Source organism: Capricornis sumatraensis, chromosome 9 (genome assembly GCF_032405125.1).
Source record: "Capricornis sumatraensis isolate serow.1 chromosome 9, serow.2, whole genome shotgun sequence".
In the NCBI taxonomy this organism is placed as follows: Eukaryota; Metazoa; Chordata; class Mammalia; order Artiodactyla; family Bovidae; genus Capricornis; species Capricornis sumatraensis.
The window spans coordinates 55,722,969-55,744,039 of NC_091077.1; the positions used below are offsets into that span (position 1 = coordinate 55,722,969).

At 40.3% G+C, this 21,071-nt stretch overlaps 1 pseudogene; it reads right to left on the bottom strand.

Annotated features, from left to right (window-relative positions):
* Positions 1–1,875: 1,875 nt before the first annotated feature.
* LOC138086321 (nicotinamide phosphoribosyltransferase pseudogene) lies at positions 1,876–20,666 on the bottom strand (annotated as a pseudogene).
* Positions 20,667–21,071: the final 405 nt, after the last annotated feature.

The following is a 21,071-nucleotide window of genomic DNA, read 5'->3' on the forward strand; positions in this document are numbered from 1 at the left end:
AAACATTGAAACTTTAAATATATCTTATAAAATCTTGCTTGTACAAAAATATAAGTTAAATATAAACATGAAGCAGTTGTGATAATTTTATGCAAGTCTATTTTATAGTCTTCAGTTATATACAGAAATTTTTCAGCTCTGTTACTTGTAAAAAGATCAATACTGGATTGAATTACTATTTATTGGCAAAGGCCAAAAAGCTTACTTTAGCATTTATCTTTTACATGATTAAATGTAGAATTTCCTAATTTGAGATCACCTAAACATTGAAGGGAAAATGAAAGGGCAATATATCCATAAACTAATGAATAATTTCACTGCAATGTATCATAAAATACAAAGAAACCACACAGATCCATGCATGTGTATGTGTATCTGTATTCATGCACATATATATCCAGTCTTAAAGCCTAATTAGATGCTATTTCTAATTCCACATTGAGCTTTGCATTTCTTCTTACTCCACCAAATGAATAGCTTTTTGTTGTCATCTCATTCTTGAAGACAATATGGAGAAAATCTTGACCTCGTTCTTCAGGGTAGCCTTTACTTTTTTATGAAATGCAACAAAATGCCCTGCTTGTGTCCTTTGCAAAGATAATTTGGGTCATTTATTGGAATCAGCAACTGGATCCTTAGAGACATTAATCCCAAGCCCAAGTAATTAAAAATGACTATCAGTTCAGTTCAGTTGCTCAGTCGTGTCTGACTCTTTGCAACCCCATGAATCGCAGCACGCCAGGCCGCCCTATCCATCACCATCTCCCGGAGTTCACTCAGATTCAAGTCCATCGAGTCCGTGATGCCATCCAGCCATCTCATCCTGGGTCGTCCCCTCTCCTCCTGCCCCCAATCTCTCCCAGCATCAGAGTCTTTTCCAATGAGTCAACTCTTCACATGAGGTGGCCAAATTACTGGAGTTTCAGCTTCAGCATCATTCTTCCAAAGAAATCGCAGGGTTGATCTTCAGAATGGACTGGTTGGATCTCCTTGCAGTCCAAGGGACTCTCAAGAGTCTTCTCCAACACCACAGTTCAAAAGCATCAATTCTTTGGTGCTCAGCCTTCTTCACAGTCCAACTCTCACATCCATACATGACTACTGGAAAAACCACAGCCTTGACTAAGCGGACCTTAGTCGGCAAAGTAATGTCTCTGCTTTTGAATATACTGTCTAGGTTGGTCATAACTTTTCTTCCAAGGAGTAAGCGTCTTTTAATTTCATGGCTGCAGTCACCATCTGCAGTCATTTTGGAACCCAAAAAAATAAAGTCTGACACTGTTTCCACTGTTTCCCCATCTATTTTCCATGAAGTGATGGGACCAGATGCCATGATCTCCGTTGTCTGAATGTTGAGCTTTAAGCCAACTTTTTCACTCTCCTCTTTCACTTTCATCAAGAGGCTCTTTAGTTCCTCTTCTCTTTCTGCCATAAGGGTGGTGTCATCTGCATATATGAGGTTATTGATATTTCTCCCGGCAATCTTGATTCCAGCTTGTGTTTCTTCCAGTCCAGCATACTTGAAGGAAAAATTCAAGTATTTTACCTTGCTATTTTCTGTAGCAAAGCTTCCACCAAAACCAAAGAGAGCATTTTCAATACTCCATTTTTTTTTGTTTGTTTTTTTTTAATTTCACCTTCCTTTATTTCACCTTCCATAGTCTCTTTTAAGCTACTATATTTGTACCATCCCATTGGCCCTGATGTGGGAAAGATTGAGGGCAGGAGGAATAGGGGGTGATAGAGGATGAGATGGTTGGATGGCATCATTGACTCAATAGACATGAGTTTAAGCAAACTCTGGGAGATAGTGAGGGACAGAGAAGCCTGGCATGCTGTAGCTAGTTCATGGGGTTGCAAAGAGCTGGACATGACTTAGTGACTGAACAACAACAAAACAACAGATTGACTAATTCTAAGATGAGGTTGGAAGCAACCTACAGCTCTTTGAGTTCTCAGTAGTGGAACTTCCTACCTAAAATATCCTAGTCTTTAGTACCAGGGTCAAGAAGATTTCAAGAACCAGTTATGATTGTTAGTGGTGCGTCTGCACACTTCGGTAAAATTAAATGTCTTAGATTCTTAACTATTATTTTCTTTCACACATTATAAATGTTATAGCTATTGCAGACCACAGATCTAGGTGCTGATAAAAACTCTATTTCTCTATGTTCAAAAGCATCCTTTTATGATCTTCACCTCAAGCTGTTACAGTACTGTATTCTACCACTAGAACAGAATAGCCTGGAACAGAATATTTTGTTCCATAATATTTTTAATTAAAGCAGTTCCTGCTACTCTGTCTATTCCTTTGACATTAACAAAGTGAGCAGAAGCTCCAGTGCTAGCAGTCCTTTAAAAAGAGACTCCTCTGTAGCCAAAGTCACATAACTCGTATACCATGCCTTCTAGATGATCAGAAGTTTACAATAAATATTTGGCCCATATTTTTTTCTGCTCTCTAGCATTTGTAGCCACTGTGATTAGATTTCAGGACTGAACAAGAATCATTTCAATCTAGTTCTTTAGCCAGTAACACCCTGAATCTGTGTTTTCTCCTGTGAAGAGAACTCTTCCTCTGAGAATGACAGAGTCTGCAGGAACAGTTTTTACCTCTATTGGAAGATGTCCCTTGTATTTCTCAAGAGTGTAGTTCCATCCCTTTTCATTAAAGACATAAAGTTCATCTCTTTTTACTCTGCAATGTCTATTCTACTGTTCATCCTATCTAGTGAACTGTTTATTTAAAACCTTAATTTTCATCTTTATAAATTTGATTTGTAAATCAGACTCTGAACAACAGTGAAGGACAGGGAAGCTTGGTTTGCTGCAGTCCATGCAGTCTTGCAAAGAGTTGGACACAACTGAGTCACTGTACAACAACAACAAAGTTTGATTTCGGTCTCTTTTATATTTCCCTTGCTTCTACTCAGCACATGCAGTCTTTCTCCCAGTGTGCTAACTATACGGAATGTCTAGAGTGCTGATAATGTTGTGTTTATTAACTTGGGTGGGGGATACCTGATGTTTACATATTTGGTAGATGTTGCATTTATGTTTTACATACATGTATATTATATTCCAAAATGAAAATGAGGTGATTCAAAAATCATATTAGCTCTGCATGTAAAGCATCCGAAATCCAGCCATTTCCCACCAGCTTCATCACTGCTACCCTAATCCATGCCTCTATCACTCATAGAGTTGTTGATAGCAACACCCATCCCACTGGACTTCCTTCTGCCCTTTTCTGCGCTAGTCTACTTTCAGCTCAATGGCTAATGTCTTTCTTTTAAAATAAAAGTTCAATGATATCACCTTTTTCTCAAATTCCTGTGGCTTCCCATCTCACTCAGAGTCAAAGTCAAACAATTTTTTTTATGGTTTATAAAATCTTACATGATTGGGCATACTCTTATCTGACTTCTTTCTTAAAGTTTATTCTATGTTAGCCATAGAAGCCTCCCATCTATTCTTCAAATTACTGGACACTCACCTAACACATTGCACTTAACACTTTTCCTTGCCTATAACACTGTTCCCACTGACATCCCCATGGCTCACTTTCTTATCTTTATCAAATCTACATTCTAATTTGTATCTTCCTAGTGGGACTTTCCTGATCTTAAGTCAGTCTCTTTTCTTCTTGGTCCCATCCTTCCTGCCATCCTTTCTTAGTACTCATCACAATCTATCATACTCTACATTTCATATTTATTTAATCTTTGTTTGTCTTCCTCAAACATAAAGTCTGCAAGGGAAATGATTTTTAGCACTTAAAAAAAATTGTTGCTTGAATCTTCAGTGCCTGTGTCCGTATCTCACACATATGAAGTATGTACTCAATAAATATTTGTTGAATAAATACTGCTAAGCAATTGTTCTCTACTTTTAGGTAATTTTTCCTCCTTGAAATTAAAAACTGCTGTTTATTTCAGTAGCTCATACATAATGTGCAGTGATAGCTATTTGTTAAATGAATGACTCTGTGCCTCACTAGTGGCAGTGTAGTCCTGTTATCCTAATGGTTACAGATGGGACGTAGGAGTCTGCACTCTGATGGTCTATTCTTGGCTCTTTCTGTGATTGCATTCATCACACCTGAATATTCATTAGCTGTTTATTTTGGGACCTACATATCAAACACATGTTGGTATGGAGAACACTGGACATGTCACTGCAAGTTAAAATAAAGACTGCGTTTTCTTCCAGGCCCCCAAAACAATGTCTGCAAAATGAAATGTGTCCCAGCATACTACGGTGTGTTGCTAAACGTGTATTTGCATATGCAGATGCAAGATTCTGCCAACAGATTAGCTAATTGGCAATACAAAGCAGCCACTGAGGACCTATTTACTTCTCTTATAAAGGCCAGTACAGTTGTGTGAGCCACAAATGAAATGCATGCTGTTGGATTTGCAGGAATGGTTTCTGAGATGGGAAATGATTACCTCTTAGCTGAAATAGATTAGGGAGCTGTTGCTGTCAGTTCTAAAAGTCCCTGCTTTCTCAGATAGAAAATATCACTTGTCTTCCATGAAATATGCTGCTGGTTAGAAGAATCTACCTCCATGCTTCAACCGTGGCACATTTGGAATGGCAGCCCTCACTCACCCATCTTTAATTGTGCCTAGAAGAGTACTGAAAGCCAGGGAAGGACCCAAGTGCTCTTGACTGGCTGTGGTGCTGACCAACTTTGACTCTATTCCACAGAGTGAAAGTCTCTTTGAAATACAGTAGCCAGCACAGCAAACAATGTCTCACTGAACTAATATTGCCTATATTGTGGGGGTCTATTTCAAGCACTTGCAAAATGTTACAGTGGGCATCTGATCTAATACCGTCTCTTTACAAATGGGATTACATAGACCAAAAAGGTAAAGTAACTTGTCCATTGCAGGGTGGGATTAAAACCCAGGTCACCTGATTTATGACATCACAGTCTTTCTACTGTATTATTCTCAAAATCATGGCCCTACCTGTTAGCCACACCAATTCTCAAATAGTACCATTTTTAAAAAGTCATCTTTGGAGTAAATTAAAAATTTAGATCTTTGGGACTTGCTTTCTTGGTGGCTCAGATGGTAAAGAATCTGCCTGCAATGTAGAACTGGGTTCAATTTTGGTTTGGAAAGATCCTTTGAGGAAAGGAATCAAAACTACTCCAGTTTTCTTGCCTAGAGAATTCCATAGGCAGAGGAACCTAGTGGGCTACAGTCCATGGGGTCACAAAGAATTGGACATAAGTGAGCGACTAACACTTTCACTCACTTTATCTTTTTTTCCCCAGAGACTCTAATTTGGAAAGTGAGTAAAAGACTGTAGAAATTGTGCTTTAGCGTGTACTCCCAGGTGAGCCTGATATAGATGGCATCAGGCACAATTTGAAAAATTCTGAGATTTGTCAAGCATATGGAGAAAGTATATAGATTAGCTCATCACCATGGAGCCAAAGGATCTGTACATATAATCTCATCTTTGCTATTTACTTCAGTTCAGTTCAGTTGCTTAGTCATGTCAGACTCTTTGCGACCCCATGAATCGCAGCACGCCAGGCCTCCCTGTCCATCACCAACTCCCAGAGATCATTTAGATTCACGTCCATCAGTCAGTGATGCCATCCAGCCATCTCATCCTCTGTCGTCCCGTTCTCCTCCTGCCCCCAATCACTCCCAGCATCAAAGTCTTTTCCAGTGGGTCAACTCTTCGCATGATGTGGCTAAAGTACTGGAGTTTCAGCTTTAGCATCATTTCTTCCAAAGAAATCCCAGGACTGATCTCCTTTAGAATGGACTGGTTGGATCTCCTTGCAGTCCAAGGGACTCTCAAGAGTCTTCTCCAACACCACAGTTCAAAAGCATCAATTCTACGGTGCTCAGCCTTCTTCACAGTCCAACTCTCACATCCATATATGACCACTGGAAAAACCATAGCCTTGACTAGACGGACCTTAGTCGGCAAAGTAATGTCTCTGCTTTTGAATATGCTATCAAGGTTGATCATAACTTTTCTTCCAAGGAGTAAGCGTCTTTTAATTTCATGGCTGCAGTCACCATCTGCAGTGATTTTGGAGCCCCCCAAAATAAAGTCTGACACTGTTTCCATTGTTTCCCCATCTATTTGCCATGAAGTGATAGGACCGGATGCCGTGATCTTCGTTTTCTGAATGTTGAGCTTTAAGCCAACTTTTTCACTCTCCTCTTTCACTTTCATCGAGAGGCTTTTTAGGTCCTCTTCACTTTCTCCCATAAGGGTGGTGTCATCTGCATATCTGAAGTTATTGATATTTCTCCCGGAAATCTTGATTCCAGCTTGTGTTTCTTCCAGTCCAGAGTTTCTCATGATGTGCTCTGCATAGAAGTTAAATAAGCAGGGTGACAATATACAGCCTTGACGTACTCCTTTTCCTGTTTGGAACCAATCTCTTGTTCGATGTCCAGTTCTAACTGTTGCTTCCTGGCCTGCATACAGATTTCTCAAGAGGCAGGTCAGGTGGTCTAGTATTCCCATCTCTCTCAGAATTTTCAATAGTTTATTGTGATCCACACAGTCAAAGGGTTTGGCATAGTCAATAAAGCAGAAATAGATATTTTTCTGGAACTCTCTTTCTTTTTCCATGATCCAGAGGATGTTGGCAATTTGATCTCTGGTTCCTCTGCCTTTTCTAAAACTAGCTTGAACAACAGGAAGTTCACGGTTCACGTATTGCTGAAGGCTGGCTTGGAGAATTTTGAGCATTACTTTACTAGCATGTGAGATGAGTGCAATTGTGCAGTAGTTTGAGCATTCTTTGGCATTGCCTTTCTTTGGGATTAGAATGAAAACTGAACTTTTCTAGTCCTGTGGCCACTGCTGAGTTTTCCCAATTTGCTGGCATATTGAGTGCAGCACTTTCACAGCATCATCTTTCAGGATTTGAAAGAGCTCAACTGGAAGTCCATCACCTCCACTAGCTTTGTTCGTAGTTATGCTTTCTAAGGCCCACTTGACTTCACATTCCAGGATGTCTGGCTCTAGATGAGTGATCACACCATTGTGATTATCTGGGTCATCGAGATCTTTTTTTGTACCGTTTTTCTGTGTATTCTTGCCACCTCTTCTTAATATCTTCTGCTTCTGTTAGGTCCATACCATTTCTGTCGTTTATCGAGCCCATCTTTGCATGAAATGTTCCCTTGGGAAAATGAAAATGAAAGATGGCGGAGGAATAGGACAGGAACACCACTTTCTCCCTCACAAATTCCTCAAAAGAACATTTCAACGCTGAGCAAACTCCACAAAACAACTTCTGTAGGCTGGCAGAGGACATCAGGCAACCAGAAAAGCAGACCATTGTCTTCAAAAACAGGTAGGAAAAAATATAAAAGACGAAAAAGGAGACAAAGGAGGTGGGGAGGGAGCCCCGTCCCGGGAAGGGAAGCCCGTCCCGGGAAGGGAATTTTAAGAAGAGAGGTTTCCAAACACCAGGAAACACTCTCCCTGCCGAGTCTGTGGCGAGTCTTGGAAACACAGAGGGCAACATAACAGGAAGGAAAAATAAAGAAATAATTAAAACCAAGAGATTACAAGCCCAACAGTAACTCCCCCAGCGGAAAAGCAGCACAGACGCCTGCATCCGCCATTGGGAAGTGGGGGCAGGGCAGGGACGCGCGGGAGGCGCGGGCTGCAGTGCTTTGTAAGAATCGGGCAGTAACGCCCCACGCGCAACCAGAACGATCTAACTTGGGCTAGCAAACCAGACTGTGGGATAGCTACCGCACGAAAAGCTCGAACATAAGACAGTGTCAGGACCGAGCACAGAACGAAGGACGGAACAGAAAAAGCCGGCTGCAGACCATCCCCCGCCGGGGACAGGCAGCCAGAGCCGTAAGGACTGGAAAGGGGCAATTGCAAACCCGGAGAGACTTTACTTACCTAACTGCAAGCAGGCTTCTTTGCTAAGACTTCTGGGGGTGCTGGACAGTCACAATCTGCCTCACGGGGGACGCCAGCGGTCCACCCAGAAAGCTGAGCAGCAGCGGCAGAAAAGGTGACAAGCCGCGGCAATCGTGCTCGCCAAACTCCTGAGCTAATCGGACCTGGGAAGGGCACAAAGCGCAGTCCCAGCCTAATCTGTGCCTCTGAGGGCTGCCTGAGCAGCGAACCTGAGCGGCTTGGACCGGGGAAGTGCACGCAGCCTAGGGCCGGCCCCAGACGGTTCCCGGCTGAGCATCGTAGATCCGGAGCGGTTTGTGCGCCCCGAGAAGGGACAGGTCAAGTGGGGCTGAGACACTGTGTGCACACGACAGTGCTATTTGTTTGCAGCATCCCCCCTCCCCACACCGCGACTGAACTAGTGAGCCTAAAAAATCAGCAAACGGAAGAAGTTAAACAGAGGGAACCACCTTGGAAGTGATCCCACACGGCCCAAAACATCAGAGAAGGGCCAGATATATTTTTACTATTTTTAAAAATCATTCCTTTTTTGTTTTTTCTAACTTTTTTTTTAATTGTTAAGTCTTCTATTTCTCCTCTAATTTTTATTACTATAACCTATTATTACTATTTTTTAAAAAAAGACTTTTTTTTTTTTAAGGCAAACACCATATATAGCCTTTGGATGGTTGTTGGTGGTTTTTTGTTTTTTTTTTGTTTTTGTTTGTTTTGTGTTTTTTTTTTTTGTTTGTTTTTTAATAATTCTTGTTTTTTCTTTCTTTCTTTCTTTCCTCCTTTTTCCTTCTGCTTCTTTTCTTTAATATTGTATTTTTGAAAATCCAACCTCTACTCTAGATTTTTAATCTTTGCTCTTAGGTTTTTGTTGTCAATTTTGTACATTTAAAAACCCAAACTTCACTACCCAAGTTTACCTGAGAGCGAGATTACTGGCTTGACCACTCTCTTCTCCTTTGGACTTTCCTTTTTCTCCACCAGGTGGCCTCTGTCTCTTTTCTCCCCCATCTCTTCTCTATCCAACTCTGTGAATCTCTGTGTGTTCCAGACGGTGGAGAACACCTAAGGAACTGGTTACTGGCAGGATTTGTCTCTCTCCTTCTCATTCCTCTCTCTTATCCTCCTGGTCACCTCTGTCTACTTCCTCCCTCTCCTCTTCCCTGTATAACTCCGTAAATACCTCTGAGCGGTCCAGACTATAGAGCGCACATAAGGAAGTGACTACTGGCTAGCTTGCTCTCTCCTCTTTTGATCTCACCACATCTCATTCCAGTTACCTCTAACTACCCGCTCCATCTTCTCTTCTCCTTGTAACTCAGTGAACCTCTATGAGCATCCCTCAATGCGGAGAAACTTTTCGTCTTTAACCTAGATGTTTTATCATTGGTGCTGTATAGATGGAGAAGTCTAGAGGCTACTGTAAAAATAAAACTGAAGACCAGAAGCAGGAGGCTTAAATCCAAAGCCTGAAAACATTAGAGAACTCTTGAATTCAGGGAACATTAAGCAATAGGAGCTCATTAAATGCCTTCATACCTACACTGAAACCAAGCTCCACCCAAGGGCCAACAAGTTCCAAAACAAGACATACCACTCAAATTCTCCAGCAACACAGGAACACTCCCCTGAGCTTCAATATACAGGCAGCTCAAAATTATTCCAAAACTTTTGATGTCTCATAACCCATTACTGGTCACTCCACTGCACTCCAGAGAGAAGAAACCCAGCTCCACCCACCAGAACTCCAACACAAGCCTCCCTAACCAGGAAACCTTGACAAGCCACAGATAGAACCCCACCCACAGTGAGGAAGCTCCATAATAAAGAGAACTCCACAAATTACCAGAATATAAAAAGACCACCCCAAACGCAGCAATATAACCAAGATGAAGAGACAGAGGAATACTCAGCAGGTAAAGGAACAGGAGAGTTGCCCACCAAACCAAAAAAAAAGAGGAAGAAGTAGGGAATCTACCTGAGAAGGAATTCCAAATATTGATAGTGAAAATGATCCAAAATCTTGAAATCAAAATGGAATCACAGATTAATAGCCTAGAGACAAGGATTGAGAAGATGCAAGAAAGGTTTAACAAGGACCTAGAAGAAATAAAAAAGAGTCAAACTATAATGAATAATGCAATAAATGAGATCAGAAACACTCTGGAGGCAACAAATAGTAGAATAACGGAGGCAGAAGATAGGATTAGTGAAATAGAAGATAGAATGGTAGAAATAAATGAATCAGAGAGGAAACAAGAAAAACGAATTAAAAGAAACGAGGACAATCTCAGAGACCTCCAGGACAATATGAAACACTCCAACATTCGAATTATAGGAGTCCCAGAAGAAGCAGACAGAAAGAAAGATCATGAGAAAATCCTTGAGGAGATAATAGTTGAAAACTTCCCTAAAATGGGGAAGGAAATAATCACCCAAGTCCAAGAAACACAGAGAGTTCCAAATAGGATAAACCCAAGGCAAAACACCCCAAGACACATATTAATCAAATTAACAAAGATCAAACACAAAGAACAAATATTAAAAGCAGCAAGGGAAAAACAACCCATAACACACAAGGGGATTCCCATAAGGATAACAGCTGATCTTTCAATAGAAACTCTTCAGGCCAGGAGGGAATGGCAAGACATACTTAAAGTGATGAAAGACAATAACCTACAGCCCAGATTACTGTACCCAGCAAGGATCTCATTCAAATACGAAGGAGAAATCAAAAGCTTTACAGACAAGCAAAAGCTGAGAGAATTCAGCACCACCAAACCAGCTCTCCAACAAATGCTAAAGGATATTCTCTAGACAGGAAACATGAAAAGGGTGTATAAACCCGAACCCAAAACAATAAAGTAAATGGTAACTGGATCATACTTATCAATAATTACCTTAAACGTAAATGGGTTGAACGCCCCAACCAAAAGGCAAAGACTGGCCAAATGGATACAAAAACAAGACCCCTCTATATGCTGCTTACAAGAGACCCACCTCAAAACAAGAGACACATACAGACTGAAAGTAAAGGGCTGGAAAAAGATATACCACGCAAATAGAGACCAAAAGAAAGCAGGAGTGGCAATACTCATATCTGATAAAATAGACTTTAAAACAAAGACTGTGAAAAGAGACAAAGAAGGCCACTACATAATGATCAAAGGATCAACCCAAGAAGAAGATATAACAATTATAAATATATATGCACCCAATATAGGAGCACCACATATGTAAGACAAATGCTAACAAGTATGAAAGGGGAAATTAACAATAACACAATAATAGTGGGAGACTTTAATACCCCACTCAGACTTTAATACCGCACCAGTCAGAATGGCTGCGATCCAAAAATCTGCAAGCAATAAATGCTGGAGAGGGTGTGGAGAAAAGGGAACCCTCCTACACTGTTGGTGGGAATGCAAACTAGTACAGCCACTATGGAGAACAGTGTGGAGATTCCTTTAAAAATTGCAAATAGAACTACCTTATGACCCAGCAATCCCACTGCTGGGCATACACACCGAGGAAACCAGAATTGAAAGAGACACATGTACCCCAATGTTCATCGCAGCACTGTTTATAATAGCCAGGATATGGAAACAACCTAGATGTCCATCAGCAGATGAATGGATAAGAAACTGTGGTACATATACACAATGGAGTATTACTCAGCCGTTAAAAAGAATTCATTCGAATCAGTTCTGATGAGATGGATGAAACTGGAGCTGATTATACAGAGTGAAGTAAGCCAGAAAGAAAAACACCAATACAGTATACTAACACATATATATGGAATTTAGAAAGATGGCAATGATGACCCTGTATGCAAGACAGGAAAAAAGACACAGCTGTGTATAACGGACTTTTGGACTCAGAGGGAGAGGGAGAGGGTGGGATGATTTGGGAGAATGGCATTCTATCATGTATACTATCATGTAAGAATTGAATCGCCAGTCTATGTCTGATGCAGGATACAGCATGCTTGGGGCTGGTGCATGGGGATGACCCACAGAGATGTAATGGCGAGGGAGGTGGGAGGGGGGTTCATGTTTGGGAACACATGTAAGAATTAAAGATTTTAAAATTAAAAAAAATAAAATAAAAAGTAAAAAAAGGAAATGTTCCCTTGGTATCTCTAATTTTCTTGAAGAGATCTCTAGTCTTTCCCATTCTGCTCTTATGCTCTTTTTCTTTGCATTGATCACTGAAGATGGCTTTCTATCTCTTCTTGCTATTCTTTGGAACTCTGCATTCAGATGCTTATATCTTTCCTTGTCTCCTTTGCTTTTCACTTCTCTTCTTTTCGCAGCTATTTGTAAGGCCTTCCCAGACAGCCATTTTGGTTTTTTGCATTTCTTTTCCATGGGGATGGTCTTGATCCCTGTCTCCTGTACAGTGTCACAAACCTCATTCCATAGTTCATCAGGCACTCTATCTCTCAGATCTAGGCCCTTAAATCTATTTCTCACTTCCACTGTATAATCATAAGGGATTTGATTTAGGTCATACTTGAATGGTCTAGTGGTTTTCCCTACTTTCTTCAATTTAAGTCTAAATTTGGTAATAAGGAGTTCATGATCTGAGCCACAGTCAGCTCCTGGTCTTGTTTTTGCTGACTGTATAGAGCTTCTCCATCTTTGGCTGCAAAGAACATAATCAGTCTGAATTCTGTGTTGACCATCTGGTGATGTCCATGTGTAGAGTCTTCTCTTGTGTTTTTGGAAGAGGGTGTTTGCTATGACCAGTGCATTTTCTTGGCAAAACTCTATTAGTCTTTGCCCTGCTTCATTCTGCATTCCAAGGCCAAATTTGCCTGTTACTCCGGGTGTTTCTTGACTTCCTACTTTTGCATTCCAGTCTCCTATAATGAAAAGGACATCTTTTTTGGGTGTTAGTTCTACAAGGTCTTATAGGTCTTCATAGAATCATTCAACTTCAGTTTCTTCAGCGTTACTGGTTGGCGCATAGACTTGAGTTACCGTGATATTGAATGGTTTGCCTTGGAAATGAACAGAGATCATTCTGTCATTTTTGAGATTGCATCCAAGTAATGCATTTCGGACTCTTTTGTTGACCATGATGGCTACTCCATTTCTTTCGAGGGATTCCTGCCTGCAGTAGTAGATATAATGGTCATCTGAGTTAAAATCACCCATTCCAGTCCATTTTAGTTCACTGATTCCTAGAATGTCGACGTTCACTCTTGCCATCTCTTGTTTGATATTTCCAATTTGCCTTGATTCATAGACCTGACATTCCAGGTTCCTATGCAATATTGCTCTTTACAGCATCGGACCTTGCTTCTATCACCAGTCACATCCACAGCTGGGTATTGTTTTTGCTTTGGCTCTATCCCTTCATTCTTTCTAGAGTTATTTCTCAACTGATCTCCAGTAGCATTCTGGGCACCTACTGACCTGGAGAGTACCTCTTTCAGTATCCTATCATTTTGCCTTTTCATACTGTTCATGGGGTTCTCAAGGCAAGAATACTGAAGTGGCTTGCCATTCCCTTCTCCAGTGGATCACATTCTGTCAGACCTCTCCACCATGACCCACCCATCTTGGGTTGCCCCACAGGCATGGCCTAATTTCATTGAGTTAGACATGGCTGTGTTCCTAGTGTGATTAGATTGACTAGTTTTCTGTGAGTATGGTTTCAGTGTGTCTACCCTCTGATATCCTCTTGCAACACCTACCATCTTACTTGGGTTTCTCTTACCTTGGGCGTGGGGTATCTCTTCACAGCTGCTCCAACAAAGTGCAGCCATTGATCCTTACCTTGGATGAGGGGTATTTCCTTACCGCCGCCCTTGTACATTTGAATGATTTCCTTATTTAGGTTCTCTGAGTGACAATTATCCTCCCTGGGAAATGGAAACTCACTGAGCTGAGTTCAGTTCAATCCCTTAGTCATGTTCAACTCTTCATGACCCAATGGACTGCAGCATGCCAGGCTTGCCTATCCATCACCAACTCCCAGAGCCTGCTCAAACTCATGCCCATCAAGTTGGCGATGCCATCCAACCATCTCATCTTCAGTCATCCCCTTTTCCTCCTGCCTTCATTCTTCCCCTGCATCAGGGTCTTTTCCAATAAGCAAGTTCTTTGCATTACGTGGCCAAAGTATTGGCTTTTCAGCTTCAGGATCAGTCCTTCCAGTGAATATTCAGAACTGATTTCCTTTAGGATTGGCTGGTTGGATCTCCTTGCAGTCCAAGGGACTCTCAAGAGTCTTCTCCAACACCACAGTTCAAAAGCATCTATTCTTCAGCACTCAGCTTTCTTTATAGTCTAACTCTCACATCCTTGTATGACTACTGGAAAAACCACAGTTTGGTTGACAAAGGAATGTCTCTGATTTTTAATATGCTATCTAGGTTGGTCATAGCTTTTCTTCCAAGGAGCAAGTGTCTTTTAATTTCATGGCTGCAGTCACCATCTGCAGTGATTTTGAAGCCCAAGGAAGTGAAGTCTGTCACTGTTTCCATTGTTTCCCCATCTATTTGCCATGAAGTGATGTGATCAGAGGGCATGTCCTCATTTTTTGAATGCTGAGTTTTAAGCCAGTCTTTTCACTTTCCTCTTTCACCCTCATCAAGAGGCTCTTTACTTCCTCTTCACTTTCTGCCATTAAGATGGTGTCATAAGCATATATTGGAGAAGGCAATGGGAACCCACTCCAGTATTCTTACCTGGAAAATCCCATGGATGGAGGAGCTGGGTAGGTTATGAGTCAGACATGACTGAATGACTTCACTTTCACTTTTCACTTTCATGCATTGGTGGAGGAATGGCAATCCATTCCAGTGTTCTTGCATGGAAAATCCCAGGAATGGAGGAGCCTGGTGGGCTGCTGTCTATGGAATTGCACAGAGTCGGACACAACTGAAGCGACTTAGCAGCAGCAGCAGCATAAGCATATTTGAGGTTATTAATATTTCTCCTGTCAGTCTTGATTCCACTTTAGCTTCATCCAGCCTGGCATTTTTGCATGATGTACTCTTCATATACGTGAAACAAGCAGGGTGACAATATACAGCCTTGACACTCCTTTCCCAATTTTGAACCAGTACATTGTTCCATGTCCAGTTCTAACTGTTGTCTCTTGACCTGCATCTGTTTTCTTGTGAGGTGGTGGGGGCAGGCAGGTAAGCTGGTCTGGTATTCCCTTCTCTTTGAGAATTTTCCACAGTTTCTTGTGATCCACACAGTCAAAGGCTTTAGTGTAGTCCATGAAGCAAAAGTAGTTAATTTTCTGGAATTCTCTTGCTTTTTCTATGATCCAGTGGAGTTGACAGTTTGATATCTGGTTCCTCTGCCTTTTCTCAATTCAGCTTGTACATCTAGAAGTTCTCGGTTCATGTACTCTTAGATCTTAGCTTGAAGGATTTCAAGCATTACCTTGCTAGCATGTGAAATGAGGGCAATTGTATGGTGTTTTAATCATTCTTCGGCATTGTCCTTTTTTGGGATTGGAATGAAAACTGACCTTTTCCAGTCCTGTGGCCACTGCTAAGTTTTCCAAAATTTTCTGGCTTATTGAGTGCAGCACTTTCACAACATCATCTTTTAGGATTTGAAATAGCTCAACTGGAATTCCATCACCTCCAGAAGCTTTGTTTGTAGGAATGCTTCCTAAGGTCCACTTGATTTCACACTCCATGGTCTGGCTCTGGTTGAGTGATCAGACCATCATGGTTATCCTGATCATTAAGACCTGTTCTGTACAGTTCTTCTGTGTGTTCTTGCCACCTTTTCTTATCTTCTGCTTCTGTTAGGTCTACACTATTTTCTGTACTTTCTTGTGCCTATCTTTGCATGAAATATTCACTTGGTATCTCTAATCTTCTTGAAGAGATCTTTAGTCTTTCCCATTCTTTTTTTTTTTTCCTCTATCTCTTTGCATTGTTCACTTCAGAAAGCTTTCATATCTCTCCTTGCTATTCTTTGGAGCTCTGCATTCAGATGGATTTATCTTTCCTTTAATATGTATATTATATAACATACTGTGTATAAAAATATAAATATATTTTTCCTTTGGCTATCCCTAGTCTCCTTTTTTTTCTCTCTCAGCTCCACCAAATTTACAACCAAAAATGCCTGTCTGAGGGTGCAGGTATGAGAGCAATAAGATTATTCATCTAGTCTTTAAAATGTATTTTCCCTTTCCTTTCAATGAGCCTTAACTAAAATGGCCAATTGCATTCAACAAGCCTGGTGAGAACTCACATTTCTGATTGAGAGGAAATATGATTAAGTAATTGAGACATTTCAGCATGCTTATTTCCACCCAGGCTAGAGGTCTTTTGGTCCAGTGAGCTTGTCAAGTGCAGTGAAAATATACTCAACCCAGGTTGTCATTTATATGTATAGTTTATAGGCTACTGAAAAAGTCTACCAAGAGATAAATAAGTGCCTCAGATTATCCAGAATCATGACTTGAGTAGTACTTTATTATCAATTGTGTAAAATAACTTGATTGCAAAGATTCTAGGATAGACAGTGGAAATAAAATCAACTGTGAACTGACAGCTATGCCAGGAAAACCAAGAATTCCAAGTGGCTTTGGGGCTATTTGAATGCTTTAGATAACACAGATCATCCTGCATCCAGACACCCTGTGATTGACTTCAAGTTTTGTCATTACAAAACTGTTGGGAGTGACAAACAGCTTGGCAACAGCGATGCATCTTATTGTTGAAAATGTTCCTAAACATCACGTTCTAGTTGGTGGTGATAGTGGTGGTGATTCCAGGAAAATAGTAGTGTGGAGGGTCATTATATTTTTTTCTTCTAGAAATCTAGGTAGATGTTATAGCACACTGGATGAAAGTAGAATCTTAATGTTGAATAGACCAATGTTTGAATCCAGTTTGATACTTCATAGCTGTGTGAAGTAAGGCAAATTGCTTACAGTCTTTACATTTCAGCTTTGTCATCTGTCAAACAAGAACAAATTATGGACCTCAAATGAGTGCTTATTCAATTAAATTAATTTATATAAATATATATGAAGTACTTTATAGGTAATTTAATTATAGAAAGTACCTCAATCCTAAGAGATGGTCAGCAAATGCTTTCCACTTCACAGTAGTATCAGTAGCATTAAAAGTATTAGAAATAGGGTGTTTTTTAAGTGATGTAGCCTAGTTCTACTTTAATCTGATGTCTAAACCTAGTATTTATGTTGTTTGAATGCCATCCTGCTCAATAATGAATTTTCACAATGTAAATGAATAAAGGATGAACATGTCTAAGAAGAAGGAAGAGATACACAATAATCCAGGTTATTTTAAATGTATATTGAAAACAAACAGAATTACGTGCCAGAGTCTCGGCAATATATGAATGTATCTCAGATCTGTATTTATTATTACATTTAAGATTCAGTTTGGTTCAGTTCAGTCGCTCAGTCGTGTCCGACTCTTTGCGACCCCATGAATCACAGCATGCCAGGCCTCCCTGTCCATCACCATCTCCCGGAGTTCACTCAGACTCAAGTCCATCGAGTCCATGATGCCATCCAGCCATCTCATCCTTGGTCGGCCCCTTCTCCTCCTGCCCTCAATCCCTCCCAGCATCAGAGTCTTTTCCAATGAGTCAACCTCTTGGAATGAGGTAGCCAAAGTAGTGGGAAGTAAAGTGTCCATCTGAATCTGCATAAAACTAAACAATAACTTACGAACACTTTTATCCATTGATAAAGTTGTTAAATGCCAAGACCTGGAGAAGAGTTGTTACATTACTAAATTGCTTCTCCCTAGACTGGTCAACTTCTCCCTGCTGCTGCTGCTAACTCGCTTCAGTTGTGTCTGACTCTGTGTGACCCCATAGACGGCAGCCCACCAGGCTTCCCCATCCCTGAGATTCTCCAGGTGAGAATACTGGAGTGGGTTGCCATTTCCTTCTCCAGTGCATGAAAGTGAAAAGTGAAAGTGAAGGCGCTCAGTCGTGTCCGACTCTTAGCAACCCCATGGACTACAACCTACCAGGCTCCTCTGTCCATGGGATTTTCCAGGCAAGAGTACTGGAGTGGTGCCAGTACTGCCTTCTCCTGCTCCTTCTCTGCAACTTCCCCCTAGATTGGTAAAATGTGAAAAGTCACAGGTTCCCATGCGCAGAGTAAGTGCTGAGTGTGCTTCACCTTCCTGATAGGGATTCTGTTGTCTGTGAGGGAGAATCTTTTGTAGCCATAAAACTTCTGTTTCTGGAAGGAGTCAGTGAGCTTATCTAAGCTTAAATGAAAAACGCTCTTACTGCTTTTTAAATTCTCTTCTCTAGGAAATACTTTTGCAGAACTGAAGATGAATAAATCTCTAGTTATAGGATGTCAAATATTAGCAAGTAGATAAGGGATAAAGGAATAGCTCTCTTTTTGGATAAGGTAATCATAATTTTAGTTTTTTTCTGTATCTGGAAAAAGTCACACTCATTGACAAACATTTGGAATATACAAAAAGCCACAATAATGAAAATGTATCACAAGTATATTTGAAGGGTTAATAGGGTAGCAGAGATGTCCCTGCAAACGGGTCTCTCTGCTCGGGCTGAACGTCCTTGCAAATGAAGTGTTCTGCCAAAGAGTCTGGACACAGCCTTGAGTTTAACGGTCCCTTGCAAACAAGGGAGCATTCCCTTCTTGTGATAAGAAGGAAAAGAGGGCTTTGGACAGACTCTGCAGTAGACAGGGATTTCACTCCCCTTGCTGTACGATAACATGTATGCACCTGCACTGTACTGAAAAGGCTTATTCATGCAGTCTGGAATTCTGCCTAGGGGGGGCTTTATATTAATAAACCGCAAATTGCGCAGTTCTGTTCCTCTGGCCAGAGTGTGTATTGTCCGTCTCTTGTGTGTCTCGTGTGTTTTGTCTTTGTGTCATTTTGCTCGCAACAATATTTAACATTCAGACTTAAAAATAAAATTTTATTAAGTTTAAGAATTCAGTGTAAACTATTTCAAACTTTTTTTAATAAATAGCCATTTTTCACATGCATGCACAGAAGTGATATTCCATATAATTATATTTGCACTGTCTTTATATCTTGACAATTTCCATTTCATTATATTTCAGTATCCTAATTTTAATAGCTGTGAGTTATTTCATCGTATAGTTGGACTTTACCATTTTAACTTATGTTCTCTGGTTCTAAGTTTATGCTTCTCAGAGCCAAATATAAATGAATATTCTTATAGATTAAACCTTTCAGAGTTTCATGATGAATTTTTTTTTTTTAGGTTCTAGAAATAAAATTATATTCCGTGGTATGCAGATTTTAATATATAATGGTATATTAATAAAGTTGCATAGAGTTAATATCAAATTTAAAAAGAATCAGCACTTTCTTCTAATCTCACTATCACTGGTATCATTATTAACAATAATGAAGTGCACATACAGATTCACAGCACACATTTCCCTTGGATGTATGACAATCTGACCCCAGTGATGGAGTGGGTATCACTGCTTACTCTGTTGACTCTTCTAGTCGCCTTTTTGTTTCCAGCTATGCTCATTTCATAGCTAGAGTTAGCAGCTATGAACATCTGCACGTTTGATAAGAGAAACCTAAAAGGGTGATGGAGTAAGCATGCTCATATTTTCTGTCCATACTAACAAAGAAATAATTTAACAGTTTCTAAGGGCCAATGAAATGGCACAACCCAGTGAGTTTCTTTTAAAAAGGAAACAACGCATGTGTGTATCTTTATGCTTTAACAAAGGCAATAAACACTCACAAATAATGTTGTGATGCTGCTAGAATTGGAAGGATTCAAGGATAGTGCCTGGACCAAATGTCAATAAGTACAAAAAATCCAATCATCACTATGATCAGATAAGGCCTCTTTTTCCCTATGGGCAATAGGTTGTTTTTAAAGATACCTTTTGTTGTTGTTGTTGTTGTTGTTGTTAAGCTATGAAAAGCAAAATCAATTCTTGCTTTATTTTTATCTAAAATACTTATGAAAACATTTCTCTCCTTCTGTAATTTGAAGTAGAAAAAACAAAAACAACTGCAGTTGCTTTTTTTTTAATGAAAGCATATATGATTAACAATTGCCCAAATTTGTACTGTAACTTGGAGATCTGTGGTTTCAGAGGCCTCTGTTTTTTGTTTTTTTTTTTTTTAAAGCAAATTGTCAGGAGGAATAGGATACAAACTCTTATATCATTTCATGTGAAATAATAGGAAAATTTAAAAAAAAAAAGACAAGTAAAAATCTTAGTTAGTTAACTTTCCATTCTAGGCCTTGGTCTCTTCCTACTTTGTACCCTTTTTCATAGCAATCCCGGTCACATGCAAAGCTCCAATCCCTATCTCTTTGCTAATGACCCTCAAATTTATATATCTAACCCAGAGTTCACTTTTTGAGCTCCATGTGTATTCAGTTGCCTTCTTGATTTCTCAACTTGCAGCTCCCCAGTGCCCATAAAACATGAGAAGTCCATAAGCATCTCCCTAAAAATGAGTCTTCTAATAGCAACTCTGAGTGATGGTACAGAGAAATAGCCACATTAATCTCTGATCCCCCCATCAGCAAATCTTATGCTGTTCTCTTCCTAAATACGTCACACAGCACAGGTAGCTTTTTCTGTCTCCCTGACCCTTTTCTGGATTCAGCTGGCTTTCTCTCCCACCTCTCTGAGCCTCCTACATACAGGCCATTGCACTCCATCTTCTTGAATCCAGATCTTCCTTCCCTGTCCCCGGCCCAAGCACTTTCCAACATGTTCTCTCCAAAATAAGTATTTTTACAACTCAAATATGATCATACCTCCTCCAACTTATAACTCTTTGAGGCAGGGGTCCCCAGGCTCTGCGATCTAATGCCTGATGATCTAAAATGGAACTGTTGCAGCAATAACATAAATCAAGTGCTCAATAAATGTAATGCACTTGAATAATCCTGACCCCAACCCTCCACCCAGTCTGTGGAAAAATTGTCTTCCATGAAAGCAGTCTCTGGTACCAAAAAGTTGGGGACCACTGCTTTAAGGGGTTCTCAGTGATCTGTAAAACTAAAAGATGTCTTTAATGAGGTCTGCAAAGGCATGGCTATTCTTCCTAGTTTACCAGTCTTATTTTACATTATTGCCCCTCCCATTCCCTTTGTTAAAGCCACACTTCCTTTGTT